This window comes from Chiloscyllium plagiosum, unplaced genomic scaffold (genome assembly GCF_037043375.1).
Source record: "Chiloscyllium plagiosum isolate Xiang-an unplaced genomic scaffold, Cpla_swu_hap1 HiC_scaffold_39, whole genome shotgun sequence".
Lineage (NCBI taxonomy): Eukaryota > Metazoa > Chordata > Chondrichthyes > Orectolobiformes > Hemiscylliidae > Chiloscyllium > Chiloscyllium plagiosum.
In genome coordinates this window covers 43,914,704-43,935,285 of record NW_028270177.1, presented here as the reverse complement: position 1 = coordinate 43,935,285, position 20,582 = coordinate 43,914,704, and the positions used below count along the sequence as shown (strand labels likewise).

The following is a 20,582-nucleotide window of genomic DNA, read 5'->3' as shown; positions in this document are numbered from 1 at the left end:
ATTCTTAATGAGTACTTTGCAACAGTATTCACCGAGAAGAGGGACATGATGGATGTTGAGGTGAGGGATAGATGTTTGATTACTCTCGGTCAGTCGGCATAAGGAGGGAGAAATTGTTGGGTATTTTAAATGGCCTCAGGTCTGGATGGGATCTATCCCAGGTTACTAAGAGAAGCAAGAAAAGAAATAACTTGGGCTTCAACAGGTACCTTTGCAGCATCCTTGAACATGGGTGAGGTTCCGGTGGGCTGGAGAATTGCTAATGTTGTCCCCTTGTTTAAGAAGGGTAGCAGGGATAATCCCGGTAATATAGGCTGGTGAACCTGACGTCAGTGATAGGGAAGCTGCCAGAGAAGATACTGAGGGATAGGATCAATTTCCATTTGGAAGAAAATGAGCTTCCAGTGACAGGCAACATGGTTTCGTGCAGGGAAGGTCATATCTTACCTACTTGATAGAATTCTTTGAGGAAGTGACATAGTTGATTGAAGAGGGGAGGGCTGTAGGTGCCATATACATGGACTTCAGTAAGGTGTTTGATAAGGTTCCCCATTGTAGGCTGATGGAGAAGGTGAAGTTGCATGGGGTCCAGGGTGTACTAGCTAAATGGATAAAGAACTGGCTGGGCAACAGGCGACAGAGAGTCGGGAAGGGAGATTCTCAAAATGGAGACCTGTGACCAGTGGTGATCCACAGGGAGCTGTGCTGGGACCACTGTTGTTTGTGATATACATAAATGGTATAGGTGGTCTTAGTAGCAAGTTTGCAGATGACACTAAGTTTGGTAGAGTAGCAGATAGTGAAGGGGACTATGAGAGAATACAGCAGACTATAGATAGATTGGAGAATTGAGCAGAGAAATGGCAGGTGGAGTTAAATCCAGGCAAATGTGTCGTGATACATTTTGGAAGATCCAATTCAAGAGTGAACTATACAGTATGTGGAAAAGGTAAAAACAATGACTGCAGATGCTGGAAACCAGATTCTGGATTAGTGGTGCTGGAAGAGCACAGCAGTTCAGGCAGCATCCGAGGAGCAGTAAAATTGCGTTTCGGGCAAAAGCCCTTCATCAGGAATAAAGGCAGAGAGCCTGAAACGTGGAGAGATAAGCTAAAGGAGGCTCCTCTAGCTTATCTCTCCACGCTTCAGGCTCTCTGCCTTTATTCCTGATGAAGGGCTTTTGCCCGAAACGTTGATTTTACTGCTCCTCGGATGCTGGCTGAACTGCTGTGCTCTTCCAGCACCACTAATCCAGAGTATGTGGAAAAGTCCTGAGGAAAATTGATGCACAGAGAGATCTGGGTGTTCAGGTATGTGGTTCTCTGAAAGCGGTAGTGCAGGTCAATGGAGTGGTCAAAAAAAGGCCAACACCATGCTTTCTTTCATCGGACAGGGTATTGAGTACAAGAGTTGGCAGGTCAACTTTTCTTGGGGGTTTCCTTTACCACTTTGGGTGGCAGGATGGTTCAGTGATTAGCACTGCTGCCTCACATTGCCAGGGACCCAGGTTAGATTCCAGCCTAGGGTGACTGTGTGTGTGGAGTTTGCACATTCTCCCCATGTCTGCGATACTTTCCTCCGGGTGCTCCAGTTTTCCCCCACAGTCCAAATATGTGTAGCTAAAGTGAATTGGCCATGCTAAATTGCCCATAGTGTTAGGTGCATTAGGCAGGGGTAAATGTAGGGGAATGGGTCTGGGTGGGTTGCTCTTTGGAGGTTTGGTGTGGACTTGTTGGGCCAAAGGACCTGTTTCCACACTGTAGGGGATCTGATCTAATCTGATACACCCCCCACACTCACACCTTCTCACAGATGTATATCCCATCACATTCACACACACACTTAACCAAGCCAACACACACAATACAAACAACTGCATCACATGCACTCACACACACTCACTCACATGCACATTTGCTCTGTCCCTCCGACATATTCACACATATATGTTTATGGGTGAAATTGTTTTTGCAGAATTACATTTTATTTTGCTCAAAAACTGCATGAATCCAAGTAAAACTCTGTAAATCACACTTTAGAAATAGAAACAGTCGAACTCAACACAGGGACATAGACAGACCTCACACCTTAATGCATTGCCTGACCTGAGATGGCACCTATTGTTAGAAAAGCTAGACCTTTCTTGAGAATGTAATTTGAAAGAAGTTCCCATATTTACAGAAAAGAAACCAACATATCCCATTTTACAAGTTGAAAGATTTGATCTAAAATTGTTTAATGTATCATCATATCTCCATGATACTGTACTCATTTGGCTATGAATTCCGTGTCTTATGATCTTATTCTCCACAAATACCTGAGAAAGAAGCAGCGCTTCGAAAGCTAGTGTTTCCAAATAAACCTCTTGGCTTATAACCAGGTATTGTGTAATCCTTATCCATCCCAATCCAACTTCCAAGTCACCAAATGTTTTGGTAGGAATTGAAATTATGTCTCCAGATTAACAATCCAGCAATAATACCAGCAAGCCATTCCCTACTCCTGCTCTATTGGCTTGTTGTTTCACACAGGTACAAAACAAAAAAGCTTGATATCATTGCCACAATCATTCAAATTGCCCAGCACAGCGAGTCACATAGTCTCAGATACCAGTCTGGGAGGGTGGACACAGTCAGTCAGCCTCTTGTGGTTTTTGAGGGCAGGATCTTTTCCCCTGAAGTGTGTGGAGGGGAGGGGGATGTGGCTGGTATGGAGGAGCTGAATGTTTTGAAATCGCTAATCCACTTAGCTTCTTCTGCCCTATTGTGGGATAATTCCTTCGAGAATGAGAAAATTGTCAAGAGATATTCAAGGAGATGAAAATGGTTGGCACAGAGGTGTCTTGAGTGAGTGAGGAGGCAGCACAGACGCCAGGCAGAGTTGAGGATAGGGACACAAAAAAAGTAAGAGAGAGAAAATGAAAGATATTGCATTCAGTAGTGAGAGTGGGAGAACATGAGTCTTAGTGGGAGGTGGGAGCAACAGCAGAGATGAAGTGAATGTGAGGCCACAAAGTGCAGATAGTGGCATTTATCACCTCTCAACTCACTCTGCCAACCTGTCAATGTCTTTCTGGAGTTGTACACTGGCTTCATTACAGTTTATAATTTCGACAAGGTTCATGTCAATTGTAAGCCTTGAAATGGTTGCTGGCACAAGATCTCGATAATGAATATCTGTCAAAACAAGCAAGCATCCCAAAACATTCCACTGTCCTGAATACAATATCTGATAGGAAACAGAAAAAAAACCTATCACCAGGCAATTTTACATCCACATTGATGCAGACTGTTTCATTCTGTGGCCTGAAACTTTCCACACAAATTTGTTGAGTAACCTCTAACAGTCCATGTGCACCACAACAACAGTGTTACCCTTTCAGTTTTTAAAATTTATTTCACAGGTTGAAAGGCCCATTGGCTAGGCAAGCAATTATTGCTCATCCTTAATTATCCAAAGACCAGGTAAGATTTGACCACATCGCACGCAGGCAAAAGTGAGGACTGCAGATACCGGAAATCAGAGTAGAGATTAGAGTGGTGCTGGAAAAGCTCAGCAGGTCAGGCAGCATCCAAGGAGTAGGAAAATCAACCTTTTGGGCACCAGGACTGAAGGCAGGGGGTCTCCAGGGTGAAGAGATAAATGGGAAGGGGTTGGGGGTGGGGAGAAAGTAGCAAAGAGTACAATAGGTGGATGTGGATGGGGATGAAGGTGATAAGTCAGAGAAGAGGGTGGAGCAGATAGGTGGGAAGGAAGATTGACAGGTAGGACAGGTCATGAGGGCAGCGCTGAGCTGGAAGGTTGGAACTGGAGTAAGGTGGGGGGAGGGGAAATGGGGAAACTGGTGAAGTCCACATTGATGCCCTGAGGTTGAAGTGTTCCGAGGCGGAAGATAAGGCATTCTCCCTCCTGGTGAGGGAATGGCGGTGGAGAAGGCCCAGGACCTGCATGTCCTTGGCAGAGTGGGAAGGAGAGTTGAAATGTTGGGCTATGGGATGATGGGGTTGATTGCTGCAGGAGTCCCAGAGATGTTCCCTAAAGCGCTCTGTGAGTAGGTGTCCAGTCTCCCCAATGTAGAGGAGACCGCATTGGGAGCAACCTATACAATAAACGACATTGGTGGATGTGCGGGTGAAACTTTGATGGATGTGGAAGGCTCTTTTGGGGCCTTGGATGGAGGTGACGGGGGTGGTGTGGGCTCAGGTTTTGCAATTCCTGTGGTGGCAGGGGAAGGTGCCAGGAGGGGAGGGTGGGTTGTTGGGGTGCATGGACCTGACCAGGTAGTCACGGAGGGAACGGTCTTCGCAGCAAGTGGAAAGGGGTGGGGAGGGAAATCTATCCCTGGTGGTGGGGTCAGTTTGGAGTTGGAGGAAATGTCAGTGGATGATGCAGTTTATGCGAGGGTTGGTAGAGTGAAAGGTGAGGACCGGGGGGAGGTGGGGTTCTGTTCTTGTTACAGTTGGAAGGGTGGGGTTTGAGGGTAGAGGTGCGGGATGTGGATGAGATGCGTTAGAGGGCATCTACAACTACGTGGGAATGGAAATTGCGGTCTCTAAAGAAGGAGGCCATCTGGTGTGTTCTGTGGTGGAACTGGTCCTCCTGGGAGCAAATATGGCGGAGGTGGAAGAATTGGGAATACGGGATAGCATTTTTGCAGGACGTAGGGTGGGAAGAGGTGTAATCCATAAAAGCAAATTACTGTGGATGTTGGAATCTGAAACCAAAAGAGAAAATGTTGTAAAATCTCAGCAGGTCTGGCAGCATCTGTAAGGAAAGAAAAGAGCTGACATTTCGAGTCTAACTGATCCTTTGTCAAAGCTTTGACAAAGGGTCAGTTAGACTCGAAACGTCAGCTCTTTTCTCTTCTTACAGATGCTGCCAGACCTGCTGAGATTTTACAGCATTTTCTCCAGAGGTGTAATCCAGATAGCTGTGGGAGTCGGTGGGTTTGTAAAAAATGTCAGTGTCAAGTCGGTATCATTGATGGAAATGGAGAGATTCAGGAAGGGGAGGGAGGTGTCAGAGATGGTCCAGGGTGAACTTAAGGTCGGGGTGGAATGTGTTAGTGAAGTTGATGAGCTACTCAATCTCCTCGCGGGAGCACGAGGTGGCATTGATGCATTCATCAATGTAATGGAGGAAGATGTGGGGAGTGGTGCCGGTGTAACTACAGAAGGTGGACTGGTCTACATAGCCGACAAAGAAGCAGGCATAGCTGGGGCCTATACGGGTGCCCTTGGCTACCCCTTTGGTCTGGAGAAAGTGGGAGGATTCAAAGGAAAAATTGTTATGGGTGAGGACCAATTCAGCCAAACGAATGAGAGTGCTTGTGAACTGTTGGGATGTTGGGAGACCACGAAATGGAGGGCTTAGAGTCATGGAGTCGTAAAGATGTACAGCATGGAAACAGAACTTTCAGTCCAACCTGTCCATGCCGACCAGATATCCCAACCCAGTCTAGTCCCACCTGCCAGCACCCAGCCCATATCCCTCCAAACCCTTCCAAATACCTATCCAAATGCCTTTTAAATGTTGCAATTGTACCAGCCTCCACCACAACCTCTGGCAGCTCATTCCATACACGTACCACCCTCTGCGTGAAAAAGTTGCCCCTTAGGTCTCTTTTATATCTTTCCCCTCTCACCCTAAACTTATGCCCTCTAGTTCTGGACTCCCCAATCCCAGGGAAAAGACTTTATCTATTTATCCTATCCATGCCCCTCATAATTTAGTAAACCTCTATAAAGTCACCCCTCAGCCTCCAACACTCCAGGGAAAACAGCCTCTCCCTATAGCTCAAATCCTTCAACACTGGCAACATCCTTGTAAATCTTTTCTGAACCATTTCAAGTTTCACAACATCTTTCCAATAGGAAGTAGACCAGAATTGCATGCAATATTCCAAAAGTGGCCAAACCAATGTCCTGTACAGCCGCAACATGACCTCCCAACTCCTGTACTCAATACTCTGATCAATAAAGGAAAGCATACCAAACGCCTTCTTCACTATTCTATCTACCTGCTACTCCACTTTCAAAGAACTATGAACCTGCACTCCAAGGTCTCTTTGTTCAGCAACAGTCCCTCGGACCTTACCATTAAGTGTATAAGATATTGCTAAGGTTTGCTTTCCCAAAATGCAGCACCTCACATTTATCTGCCATTTCTCAGCCCATTGGCCCACCTGTTCAAGATCCTGTTGTAATTTGAGGTAACCCTCTTCGCTGTCCACTACACTTCCAATTTTGGCGTAATCTGCAAACTTACTAACTGTACCTCTTATGCTCGGATTCAAATCATTTATGTAAATGACAAAAAGTAGAGGGCCCAGCACCGATCCTTGTGGCACTCCACTGGTCACAGGCCTCTAGTCTGAAAAACAACCCTCCACCACCACCCTCTGTCTTCTACCTTTGAGCCAGTTCTGTATCCAAATGGCTAGTTCTCCCTGTATTCCATGAGATCTAACCTTGCTAATCAGTCTCCCATGGGGAACCTTGTCGAACACCTTACTGAAGTCCATATACATCACATCTACTGCTCTGCCCTCATCAATCTTCTTTGTTACTTCATCAAAAAACTCAATCAAGTTTGTGCGACATGATTTCCCATGCACAAAGCCATGTTGACTATCCCGAATCAGTCATTGCCTTTCCAAATACATGTACATCCTGTCCCTCAGGATTCCCTCCAACAACTTGCCCACCACCGAGGTCAGCCAATCCATATAAGATTTTATAAATTCCTTGTTTGGAAATAGAACCAATCTGACTCAAGATTCGCATACAGATAGATTCTAACCTCACTTTTTAATGTATTGTCTGAGCTGAGATGTCATTTTCTTTAATAAAACCTGAAGTTATCTTGAGAATATGACTAAAAGAAGTGCTGGGATTTACATATTAATGAACTGAAACCTGCAACCCATTCTATAAGATGAAAGACTTAATAATAATCTAGGTTTGTTCAATATATCATTTCAATTGCATGACACTGTAATCTTTTGATATAAATTCTGTGTCTTATGATCCTGATTCGCATCTACCTGATGAAGGAGCAGCACTCTGAAAGCTAGTATTTCCAAATAAACTAGTTGGAGTGGAACCTGGCGTGTGTTTTTTAACATTTTCCACCCCAGTCCAACACCAGCTCCTCCAAATCATGTTTAACAGTGATGTGTAGCCATGTATATTGATGCCCCACCTTTTTGTTCAACCTGTGACCACATCTCCCTGGTGGCAATTAGATGGAAATTATTGACCTCTGTTTCACAAATGCATATCTCTTATTGCAGATAATTTGTACATTCAAATAAAGAAACTAGCATTTACTTTTTTTAATCACAATTTCCTGTCCAGTTGCTGATGTATAATTTTAATTAAACTCTGTTTGTTCCTGCTCATTTCTGCTTGTCTTCAGCCACATCACATGGTGGTCAAACATTTCAATTTTTCTCATTTGCTTTGGAATTTTTCGATCACCTGAGCCCTATCATGAATAATTATGAAGGATATCAATGAATACGACAAGATACAGATCAGCCTAAACAGTTCGTGGAGAAATGTCAAATTTAGCTTAATCTGGACAGGTGTGGGATGATGTATTTTGGGAAGTTAAGTGAATAAGAAAGACTAGGGCACATTGATACCGAGAGCGATATTGACGCAAGTCCAGAGCTCCCTGAAAGTGGCAACACAATTGGATTAGATAGGAAAGAAAGCCTATGGAATACTTGCCCTCATCATCACTCAATGCCATCAGCATTGAGCATAGACGTTTGTAAGTCATGTTGTAACTGTAAGAAAATTTGGTTTGGCCATATTTGGAGTACTGTGTGCAGTTCTCATCACTATATGGTACATAGGATGTGGAGGCAGGTTTTGCAAAAGTGTGTGCAAAAGAGATGTTGCCTGTGTTAGGTGCTTTAAAAATGTATTAGCTTTAAGGGGAAATTGGACACACTTCGATGGTTTTTCTAGTGTCAGAGGCTGAAGGGCGATTGGGCACAAGTGCATAAATTAGGCAAGGCATAGATAAAGTGGATAGTCGGAATCTTTTTTCCAATGTGTCAAATACAAAGGTGTGTAAGATTGAGGTGAGGGACAAAAGTTTAAATGAAATGTGTAAGGCAAGTCTTTTAACATGGAGAGTGGAAGTTACCTAAGGAGGTCTTAGAATAGTGCAAAGTTTTTAAGTGACATTTAGACATATGAATAAACAGAGAATAGAGGGACATGGGCCAAGTGTAGGCAGATTGTATTAGTTTGGAATAGTTTTGTGGTCATCATAGCCATGATGGGATGAAGGGCCTCTTGGTGTACTGTCGTATTCTATTTACTAACTTCCCAGCATCTGCTCTGTCAAAATTCCCAAGTATCTTGGATGTTTCATTAGGTTTCTTTCTCATTATTCTAAACTCCAATGATTTCAAGCTCATTCTCATCAACTTCTTCTCCTTAGAAAATCAGTCCATTCCCAAGATTAGCCGAGCAAACCTTCTCTGGCCTGCCGCCTTTCCTCAGGGAATATCTTTCCTCAGGGGAGTCGTGCTGCTAATAATATTCTAGGCATGGTCTGACTCATACCTTGCATAGTTTTAGAAAGACCTCCCTATTTTTAGACTCCTTTCACTTTGTAATTAATGTCAGCATTTGATTTGCTTTCTCTGCTATCTGCTGAATCTGTAAGCTACTTTTTTTAGATTGATGCACAAGGACTTTCAAAACCCTTTGTGCAGTCAGTCTGAAACTAAGAGGTGCTAGTCTGACAGTAAGTCAGGAACATGCTGGAATGTATTACAAAGGATAATGAACAATAACTGGATCCTTAGAAACAGGATTTTATATGCTCAAATGAATCCTTTGTTTTTTTGGTGTGGCTATAAATGTCAGAATAGGTAAGGGTGGAGGAGGAGAGAGGCAGTAGGGCAATATGGTTGATTTAAATTTTTAGTAGCCTTTTGGCAAGTTTTAACAAGGGCTAAAGAGTAACTAGGAAGCGAATCGGGCCCCTTAAAGATCAATGAGGCCAACTATGTGTGGAACCATTGTTAATGGGTGAGATCCTAAACAAATGTTTTGCATCAATATTTACTACGGAGAAAGGCATGGAAGCTCAGGAACTTGGGAAAATAAAGAATTATGCTTTGCAAAGAATGCACAATAGAAAACAGGGGGCATCTTAAAATAGATGAAAGGTGGATACATCCTCAGGGCCTGATCAGGTGTGTCCCAGGATGTTGTGGGAAGCTAGGGAAGAAATTATGAGTTGCTCACAAAGATATTTGCATCATCGACAGCCATGGTGAGCTGCCAGAAGACTGGAGGGCAGCTAATGTTATTCCAAAACTGAAGGGTTGCAGGGAAAAGCTAGGAAACTACAGATCAATAAGATTTCTATCAGAGGAGTGTACATTTTTGGAGGAGATTCCGAGAGATGGGATATTCGTGCATTTGGGATTAAGACTGATTAAGGATTGTCAGCATGACTTTCTGTCTGTAAAATGATGTTTTACAAACCTGACTGAGGTTTTGAGGAGGTGGACAAGAGATAGATAAAGGTAGAGTGGTAGACATTTCCTCTGTGGAGTTTAGCAAGGCTTTTGGCAAGGTTCCGTATGGTAGACTGGTTAATACAGATAGATCATATAGACTCCTGCAGAGCGAGCCAATTGCATACAATATTGGCTTGAAAATATGAGAGAGATAGTGGTAGTAGACGATCGTTGTTCTGACTGGTGGTCTGTGACCAGCGGTGTGCTGCAAGGATCAGTGCTGGGTCCACTATTGTTTGCCATTTATGTAAATGATTTGGATCAGAAGATAGGAAGCGTGGTTAGTAAGTTTGTAAGTGAAAGTAAATTGGTGGAAAAGTGAACAGTGAAGAAGGTTTTCGAAGAGTAGAATGGGATATTGATCAGCTGAGTCAATGAGCTGAGGAACAGCAGGTTGAGTTTAATTCAGATGAATGCGCATGTTGCATTTTGGTAACATAAACCAGCTTTTTCAGCAATTTCTGTTTTGATTTAAGACTTATGGGAAGTGTTGTCAAATAGAGAAACCTAGGAGTGCAAGTACAATGTGACATCACAAGTAAATAGAGTGGCAAGTAAAGCATTGGCAGGCTTGCCATTATTGATCAGAGCAGATAGAATAAGAGTTCTCAAAGATTAATGAGGATGTCTACATGTGGTAACACAGAAGATGCGGAAGTTTGTGAATCTGGATAAATAATTAGTAAAGTCTTGAAAAGAGTTTGTAATAGAGAGCAGGAGATGCTGGAGGTCTTAAAACACATAAAAATTGGAAAACTCTCAGGACTCAATGACGTGTAACCCAGGACCTTGTGGGAAGCTAGTGTAGAAATTGCAGTGCCTTTAACAGAAATGTTAGTATTATAGACAGCCACAGTGAGATGCTGGAAGATTGGAGGGTTGATAGTTTTGTTCTATGACTTAAGGGCTGCAGGGAAACATCAGAATACTACTTGCTAGACCTATTCGCCAGGTTGATGTCAGAGGTGGGTATGTTTTTGGAGGAAAATCTGAAGGACAGGATCGTCATGCATTTGGTAAATCAAGGACTGATTAGGGATAGTCAGCATGGCTTTGTGCATGGAAAATCCAGGGAATCCAAGCCATTATCTTCCTGTTCGGAGCCCGAGGATCGTGGGAGACGTTTGCTGTTCTGACTGAAACCTTGTGACCAGCGATAAGTTTTTGGAGGAAAATCTGAGGAACAGGATCGTCGTGCATTTGGAAAGGCAAGGATTGATTGGGAATAATCCGCATGGCTTTGTGCATGGGAAATTGTGTCTCTCAAAGCTGATTCATTTTGTGCGGAGGTGACCAAAAAATTAAAGCAAGGACTGGTGCTAGGTACACTGTTGTTCGTCATTTATATCAACGATTTGGATGAGAGTATAGGAGAAATAGTTATAAGTTTGTGGGTGACACTAACATCATTGGTATAATGGATAGTGAAGAAATTTAACTCAGCGTCCAACGGGATCTTGATCAGCAAGTTGAGGATGAGTAGATGGAGTTTAATTTAGATAAATGCAAGGTATACCAGTTTGGTAAGACAAACCACGTCGAGACTTAAATAGTAAATGGTAGGGCCCTGCCTAGTGTTGTCTGACACAGAGACCTGAACTGGAACCAAACCCAGATCCAGGCACTATGAGGCAGCAGTGCTAACCACTGGGCCACCATTCTGCCCACATTGCTGCTCACAAAATCTCACCTCCTACATGCCCTTTTGTGCTATTGATCTCTCAAACCTCCTCAAACTTGTTTAAATTTCCAATTGCTTATCCCCTTTTTTTTCTCAATTTATAACTCACACAATGCCCTAGAATGTAATATATAACTCTAACCAATTGCAGTACATATTCCCTCCCTAAATCTCTGCAGATTGAAATGCTTGGAGGAGTCCAATAGCGTTGTAAAATAGTTCATGCATTTCTCACCCTCCTGTCCATGTTGTCTCTTCAAGACCCTACAACTCCTCTATTTCTATAATCTCATCAAGCCCTGAAAATGCTTCCACTTTTTGTACCTCTTCCTGCACTGAGAACCCTTCGACACCAGCAGCTTCTTCAGTGCTCCCTAAATCTTTACTCAGTCCAGTCACTGCAAATCTCATAACTCTAATATCTACGAGACTCTGGAACCTCTCATGCTCCCTGTATGTCTTTTTCCATTTTATTCAGGTCTTCATATCTCTGTAACCAGGTGACTAACAGCCCTCTAGACCATACAAAGCTCGAGGTGTATAAATGTACACCTATAAGCTCAAGGATTACTCATACCTGACAGTCATTGATGGTCACCCTGTGAGGGAGCAAAGTGGAGTGGGATCTCAAGGATACTCGTACCTGGAGTCACAGATACACACCTTACTGCTGCTAGGATCTGCTTGCACTGCATTTCAAATAAATGGGACGGGGCATCATTAAAAAGCTGTACGTTCATTTTCTGATGTAAACTACTATTAGTGACTGTCTGTAAATTGCTATAAGTTGACAAATTTATTTTATTTTTCTGAAAGAAAGATTGAACTTGGAAATGATCGGAATAAGTCAAAGTCTGACCCCATTTCATAAAGTAAACTCAATAAGCCACAATAACGGAATGAATCTTAAAGTTATTTCCTTGATGCCAACTTTATATTAAGTAAGAAATTAAATAAAATTAGGTACATTACAGTTTAAGACATGACAGCAAAGGATGCTTGAATTGAAAATGCACTCTGTTACATTGGAAAGTCATAGTCCCTCCCAGTGTCCTAGTTGAACACTAGACTTTGGAGGTCAAATAGTTACTGAAAACTATGTGGTATGTCTATGATGCTGAGAGTTAGATGGATAGCACATGCAGACAGGGGATCACAACTGCAGTCATAATGACCTGGAAGAAGGAAAGGAATGGGCAATCAGTCTGTCTAAGAGAATCAGGCAGGAAATACAAAACAGTTTTCCGGTTTGAAAGCTGCTGAAGGTTTGTGTCAGAGCCATGTTTGTGGCACAAAAAGCAGCCTGACTGTACAGGATGGGAGTGAGAAAGAAACAGAAGCAAGAGTCAGTGGGCATTCATTGAAACACCAACATAACCCCAGGATGGTTGGGTCAAACATCTCAGAGAGGCTGCAGAATATTCATCTTAAGGAGAGTGTACAGCGAGATATTGTGGTCAATGTTAGTACCAATGATTCTGGTGGAAAGAATGAAGTATTCTTGGATTACAGTTTAAGAAACTAAGTAGTACGTTCACACTCAAGACCTCCAATGGAGTAATTTTTGGATTACTTGCGGTGCCGTGCAAATGAGGACAGAAAAAGAAGAATACGGCAGATGAAAGCATGACAGCAAAGAGACCATGTGAGAACGCACTTTAGAATTCTGGAATATCGGGACTGGTTCGGGAAGATGGAAACTGTACAAGCTGAATGGAGTGAGATTTGAACAGAGCTGGAACTGAGTTCATTATGAGTCATTTGGCTAGTGCTATTGGCAGGTTCTTAAACTAACTTGTTAGGGCGATGGGACCCAAAATGAGAAGAGTAGAGGAGTCTACCAGGATTCACAAGCTATTTTGGATGCAGCAGACACTAACTTATAATAGAAAGTCAATCGTTTTCACTGGAGTAAGAGAAAAAGGAATGAAGTCTAAATTATCATAAGTTTTCAAATGTGTGAATGCCTGAAAAACAGTAAATAAGGTTGAGGAGTTACAGATGCAGATTATGGAAATATGATGCAGCAATAACAGACTCAAGGAATGGTATATCTGGATGTGTAAATAAAGTTTTCAAGAAAGTTGGCAAGAAAAGAGGGTGAGCAATCTTGATTCAGGATAACATCATCTAAGGAGTGCTCAAGATTGAGAATTTCAGAAGGTCCAAGTATATTTTCAAATTGTTTCAAGCTATGGAACGTAAAGACACAGTTACACTGTTAGGTGTAGTCTATGGGCTGGCAGCTATTGGAGAGCATGTAGAGAAGCAATCTGCAGGGAAATTACAGAGATGCCAACATTGCGGAGTTATTAAAATGGCCTACTTGAATAATCCAAATATTGACTGGGATCCGAGTCATTTTGGGGCAGTGAGGGGCAAGTGTTCCTGGATTTCATGCAGGAGAGCTTACTACAGCAGTCTATGCTGAGCCCATAAGCACTGTCAGGCCTGGTCCTTCGGTAAAAATGAATCCAGTGTCAGTGGGGGAGCCTTTAGGCAACAATGATCTTTGTATCATTAGGTTAAGGATAATGGAATAGAATGCTATGCAACAATGAGAATGGACTTCAATGGGGCAAGAATGAAGCTGGGCAGGATTGATTGCAATGAGCAGGTGGGTGAAATAAACTATAACTGAACCTTCCAGGAGGGAACAGTTTGGAATCAACCGAGGAATATCCCTTAAATGAGAAAGCAAGATAAACATATTGAAAACTCTCTTGAAGTTAAAAGCGATGGAGATTAAGATAAAGAAGAAATATAGTGCTTGCAATATGTGTCAGATAAAGAATCAAATTAGGAACCAAGAGGGATACTGCAGATTCAGAGGAAAGTTGTTAAAACTGAGATGGATTATCAGAAAGGACCAGTAGCTATCATAGAGTTGTCCCAAAATCTTCAACGAGCATTTAAATGCTGAAAGAGTGTTAAAAGGAGAATGGGCTGATTTGGCACAGCAAGAGGATTTACACCTGGATGAAGGAGCATTGCTGCTGTGTAAAACAATATTTTACCACTTTTCTCAAGACAGGACAGAAGTTACCCAGGCCATGGTAGCAGAGGAGGAAAATATGTTGCATTGACTTAAAGTTGACAAGATACCAGAACTGGATAAGATGTGTCCAAGGACATTAGTATAGATTAGTATAGAAATTCTTGGGGTGCTAACTACTGTGTGTCAGTCTTCCCTAGATTCAGGGGAGATATCAGAAAAGTGGAAAATTGAAAACATGACAGCTTTGTTTAAGGAAATTTGTTCGGATAAGCCTAGCAATTGCAAACGGTTCATTTTTGCTTCACTGGTCAAGGAGCTTCTGAAAATAGTTGTTTGGGATAACATTAATAATGAGATGAAAAAAACAAGATGGATTGAATTAGGAAAAGTCAGCATGGATTTCTAAATAGGACATCACACGCCTGACAAATTTGCTGGAATTATTTGGACTTCCCTGGAGAGAATGTTCTGGGGACCTGGATTAAAATCTGCGATGGCAGATGGTGGAATTTGAGTGAAGCAAAGACATTTCGCAATGAGAGTCGAAAGATAACCACAAGCCCATTGCCAATTGTCAAAAAAGCTCATCTGGTTCTCTTCTGTTCATTAAGAAATGGCCACTATTACCTGGTCTGGCCTGCATGCAGTGTCAACACCATCTCAAACATCAAAAACTGTAAGTACAACAAACTTTTATACACCCACCTCCATAACCAGCACTTCTTAAACATTCCAGAAGGTTCCCCCGGCCTCTGGAACTGCTCAGATGCCATTAGCCATGAGGCTAGCACAGCTACCATCACCACGGCGATCGATGACATCACTTCTGGCCCTATTATGGCCACTTCTGCAGACACTTCTGTCCTTCACGATTTCACATACACCACACTTGCTATCGCTTCCACCTCTCACATCATCGCTGATGTCACATACTCAGCAATGTCTGCCCCTCCCCCCCACTGCCATGTTCGCCACCACTTCTACCCCCACCAACACCACTCACCTGCAAACTGCTGACACCCCTCCCACTGATCCCACTGTTGCCAGCCCCGCCCCCCAGAACCTAGCTCATGACTCCACCCCCATTCCCCCTACCACCATGCCCACTCCAGTTACAGGCCCTGCCCCTAGGTCCTAGCTCCCAACCCTGCTGAGTTTTCACCATCCCCCTCACTGAGAACAAACGACCAGTCCTCAGCAAAAGCCTTACCTTTATCCCCCTCCATCAACGCATCAATGAATTTAATACAGGCCATGCCATTGAACACTTACTCTGCCACCTCTGCCTCCACCTCCAAGCTTACTTTTTCAATCAGGACTCCTTTCCCCCACCCTTCTGAGGACGCCCTCGCCCGCCTCCAACACACTGCATCCACCTGGACACCCCGTGCTGGCCTATTACCTGCCTTCGATCTCTTCATTTCCAACTGCCACCGAGACATTAACCGGCTCAACCAGTCTACCGTACTCCCCCACTCCAACCTCTCACCCTCACAACACGCAGCCCTCCACTCCCTCTGCTCCAATCCCAACCTCACCATCAAACCAACAGGTAAAGGGGGTGCAGTGGTAGTTTGGCACACTGACCTCTACACCGCTGAAGCCAGAAGTCAACTCGAAGACACCTCCTTCTATCGCCCCTTTGACCATGACCCCACCCCCCCATCACCAAACCATCATCTCCAAGACCATACACAACCTCATCACCTCAGGAGATCTCCCACCCGCAGCTTCCAACCTTATAGTCCAGGAATCCCGCACCACCCGATTCTACTTCCTTCCCAAGATCCACAAGCCTGACCACCCTGGCTGACCAATTGTCTCATGCTCCTGCCCCACCGAACTCATCTCTACCTACCTTGATACCTATCTCGCCTGATCCAGGAAGCCCCACATACGTTCGAGACACCACCCACGTCCTCCAGCTCCTCCAAGACTTCCTTTTCCTGGGCCCCAATGCCTCATCTTCATCATGGACATCCAATCCCTCTGCCCCTCCATCTGCCTTGACCAGGGCCTCCAAGCCTTTTGCTGAGATATTTGTATTATCGATAGTCACAGGTGAGGTGCCGGAAGACTGGAGGTTGGCAAATATGGTGCCATTGTTTAAGAAGGGTGGTAAAGACAAGTCAGGGAACTATAGACCAATGAGCCTGACCTCAGTTGTGGGCAAGTTGTTGGAGGGAATCCTGAGGGACAGGATGTACATATATTTGGAAAGGCAAGGACTGATTCGGGATAGTCAACATGGCTTTGTGCATGGGAAATCATGTCGCACAAACTTGATTGAGTTTTTTGACGCTTTCCCAAAATGCAGCACCTCACATTTATCTGAATTAAACTCCATCTGCCACTCCTCAGCCCATTGGCCCATCTGGTCAAGATCCTGTTGTAATCTGAGGTAACCCTCTTCGCTGTCCACTACACCTCCAATTTTGGTGTAATCTGCAAACTTACTAACTGTATTTCTTATGCTCGCATTCAAATCATTTATGTAAATGACAAAAAGTAGAGGGCCCAGCACCGATCCTTGTTGCACTCCACTGGTCACAGGCCTCCAGGCTGAAAAACAACCCTCCACCACCACCCTCTGACTTCTACCTTTGAGCCAGTTCTGTATCCAAGTGGCTAGTTCTCCCTGTATTCCATGAGATCTAACCTTGCTAATCAGTTAATGGTCAGGTCCTAGGGAGTGTTGCTGAACAAAGAGACCTTGGAGTGCAGGTTCATAGCTCCTTGAAAGTGGAGTCGCAGGTTGATAGGATAGTGAAGGCGGCGTTTGGTATGCTTTCCTTTATTGGTCAGAGTATTGAGTACAGGAGTTGGGAGGTTATGTTGCGGCTGTACAGGACATTGGTTAGGCCACTGTTGGAATATTGCGTGCAATTCCCTACCTTTTATCTTAGCCTGCTGGACACACCTTCCTCATTCCTGAAGAAGGGCTTATGCCCAAAACTTCAATTCTCCTGTTCCTTGGATGCTGCCTGACCTGCTGCGCTTTTCCAGCAACACATTTTCAGCTCTGATCTCCAGCATCTGCAGTCTTCACTTTCTCCTGGGTATATGAATAGGAAGGGTTTGGAGGGATATGGGCCGGGTGCTGGCAGGTGGGACTAGATTGGGTTGGGATTTCTGGTCGGCATGGATGGGTTGGACCGAAGGGTCTATTTCCATGCTGTAAATCTCTATGATTCTATGACTCTATGACTGTCTGCAGGAGGGAAGCGTTTTTCAGCAAAATACAATGTATCTGCAAATACAATTCTGCAAAGCAAATTCACTTCTCAGACTTGTGTTGTGTGTTGACGTGTGTATGCATGAGAGAGAGAGTGAGTGTGTGTATGTGAGCGTATTTGTGAGAGTATATGCACGTGACAGTGTGCATGCTTGGTAGAGTGTCTGCATGTGTGTGACAAAGTATAAACCTGTGAGAGAGTATGTGTGTGTGTGTATGAAAGAGAGCATGTGTTTTAAAGGGAAGCTGCATTAGTGTGTGGGTATATAAGAGCGTGTGTGTCTGTGTCTGTATGTGTGTGCAGTGTAGTGGGGTCACCTGTAGTGTGACATGAACCCAAGGTCCCTGTTGAGACTATCTTCATTGGTACCTAGCTTAGCTATCAACCTCCGCTCATTCACTTTGTGTTGTTGCTTATCCCGAATTTCGCCTTGGAGGATGGTCACCAGAAGATCCGACGCTGAAAGTCCCTGACCGCTGAAGTGTTCCCTGACTGGGATGGAATATCCCTGTCTGTTGATTGTTGCATGGTGTCCATTCATCCATTGTCATAGCATCTGACAAGCAGGATGAGGAACTCTCATAGTTATGGATAACAGTGACATTACTAAACAAATATTTGAGCTCACATTATGAATTATATGAATGCACATTCTGGGTAATAAGTGTCAGAAAATAGAAGTAGCAGAACAGTTTAAAGGCTCCTGAACAGCATTCTTTGTTAAACACTGCATTAGACAGAAATTATCCTCTGTCCACATGGCACTTGCTTGCCGTTTCGGAGCTGGCGGTAGAGCACCTGCTTGAGGAGTCTCATGTTGGTCATGCAGATGACGTGCCCAGCTGATCAAGGTGGGATCAGTGCCTCAATGCTGAGCATGTTGGCCCAGTTGAAAATGCTAGTGTTGATGCATCGGTCTTCCCAGCAGATTCGCAGTACCTTGCACAGGCAGCGTTGATGATACTGCTACAGTGACTTGAGGTGTCTGATGTGGACAGTACATGTCTCAGGGTCATATAGGAGGGTTCTGCATACCATGAGCTTGGTGTTGGATCTGATGTTGTTGTCCTTGAACACCTTTTTCCTCAGATGGCTGAAGGCTGCGCTAGTACACTGGAGATAGTGCTGGATCTCTTCATCAACATCTGCTTTGGTCAACAGGACACTCTTGAGGTATTGGAAGGTCCAAAGCCTCCACATGGACCATTATGATTGGGTCAGACTAATGGAGGGCCTTCATCTAGCAGAAGATCAGGGTGGGTCCCATGCTCTCATGTGCTTGCATAAAGGTTCTGACAATTGTATAGAGTCCATCCTCTGAGATTGCATACGCACAAACACTATCCATGTACTGCAGCTTAATGCCACTACAGGAAAACAATGCATACGGACCAAATATTGAACTACAGAAGCAATCATCCCAACATCCACAATGGAAGCTGCATTAGAACATTATTGCAATGAGCCACCACACACTGCAGCATAGACGAACTATGCAGAGCAGAGGATGTGTATTAAAAAAGAATGGGTACCCAATGAACACTGTCTGCCGATTTCTCAGCAACAAACCCAAACAAGCAGACAAAGCACATCCAGTAAACCTAGCCTACATCAAAGACATTTCAGAAATGACTGTCAGACTACTCGGACCTCTTGACATCATGGTAGCCCACAAACCCACCAACACACTAAAACAGCAGCTACTGAAATTGTAAGATCCTATATAGACAACAAGCAAAACTGATATCATTTACAAAATACCTTGCAAGAACTGTAACAAACACTACATTGGACAAACAGGCAGAAAACTAGCCACCAGGATATATGAACATTAAATAACCACAAAACACATGACCCACTCTCACTAGCATCAGATAATAAAGGACACCACTTTGACTGGGACAACGCATCCATCCTAGGACAAGCCAAACACAGGCACGAGAATTCCTAGAAGCATGGTATTTCAACTGGAACTCTATCAACAAACACATTGACTTGGATCCCATTTACCACCCCCTGAGAGTAGTCACTGAATTCCTCCCTTCCAACCCCAGCTCATCCCTCGTGTGACTTGTGTCTCAACAGGCCAAATAATTTGCTGAAGTCACAATGAAGACAAACCCTGTGCATATTCTGTGGGTCTTGTCCACCCACAACTGAGCTGAATGAATGTCATAATTTGTTGCTTTGGCACTGAGAGAAATTCATTATGGAATCTGCCATAATGTTGTATAAACACAACTAGCATTCTACAGGAGGGGAACCTGTCACCCCAATCTGAACATGCACAAGACTCTGGTCTCCATGGAATGAAACAAAAACAGACGTGAGAGAGCCAGAGGCAAAGGAGAAAGATTGCATGTGTTTGCACCTGACAGAACTTGAGCAGTATCTCCAAAACTTTCAACATTCACCATCTAGAATGACCAGGATTGGAGATGCATGTGGACACTGAAACCTACAAGGTCCTTCCAAATCTCATACCTGCCTGATGTGTCTGACATCCTCCATTGAAACACTAGAAAAAATGAAAGCAGCTGTCTTCAGTCTCTGTCACAAACCCAACTTTCTAGTGTCCAACATCACCCCCCTCTCCTGCAACCTCTTCATGCTGAAACAGACAGGTCAGAACAACAGTGCCATGCCCAAACTAAACAAAACAGATTATTGACATAATCATGGAAACCACCTACTACCACATCAGTGACATCACCCAATTCCTCTATCCTAGTCTCAACTCAAGTGGTTTCAATTCTTTTCTATTCGCTTTTTATCTCTAGACTTAACTATCCTCCTGCCCTCCTAGCTGGTCTCACACATTAAACTTTTCACTAATTTTGAGGTGTCCAATCACAGGATGTGGTGGGCGGTGTTGCAGCTGGAAGTTAGATAGATAGGGAGGTACGTAGGGGCTGGTCGTCTTTAGAGAGATAGAGAGGAGTAAAGGGGCTGAAGGAGGTTAGAGAGATAAGGAGCCGTGAAGGGGCTGGAAGTAGTTAGAGAGATAACGAGTGGTGAGGGTCCGGAGATTAGAGAGATAGGGTGGAGTGTCGATGCTGCAGGAATTGATAGTGATAGGTATGGCTGTCGTAGCTAATAATGATTAGATTAGAT

General features: G+C 43.9%; 1 protein-coding gene across 1 annotated transcript in view; it reads left to right on the top strand.

The window, feature by feature from the left end:
* Positions 1-20,582, top strand: part of LOC148138673 (uncharacterized) — a 190,133-nt gene that overhangs the window by 87,421 nt on the left and 82,130 nt on the right. The window lies entirely within an intron of this gene.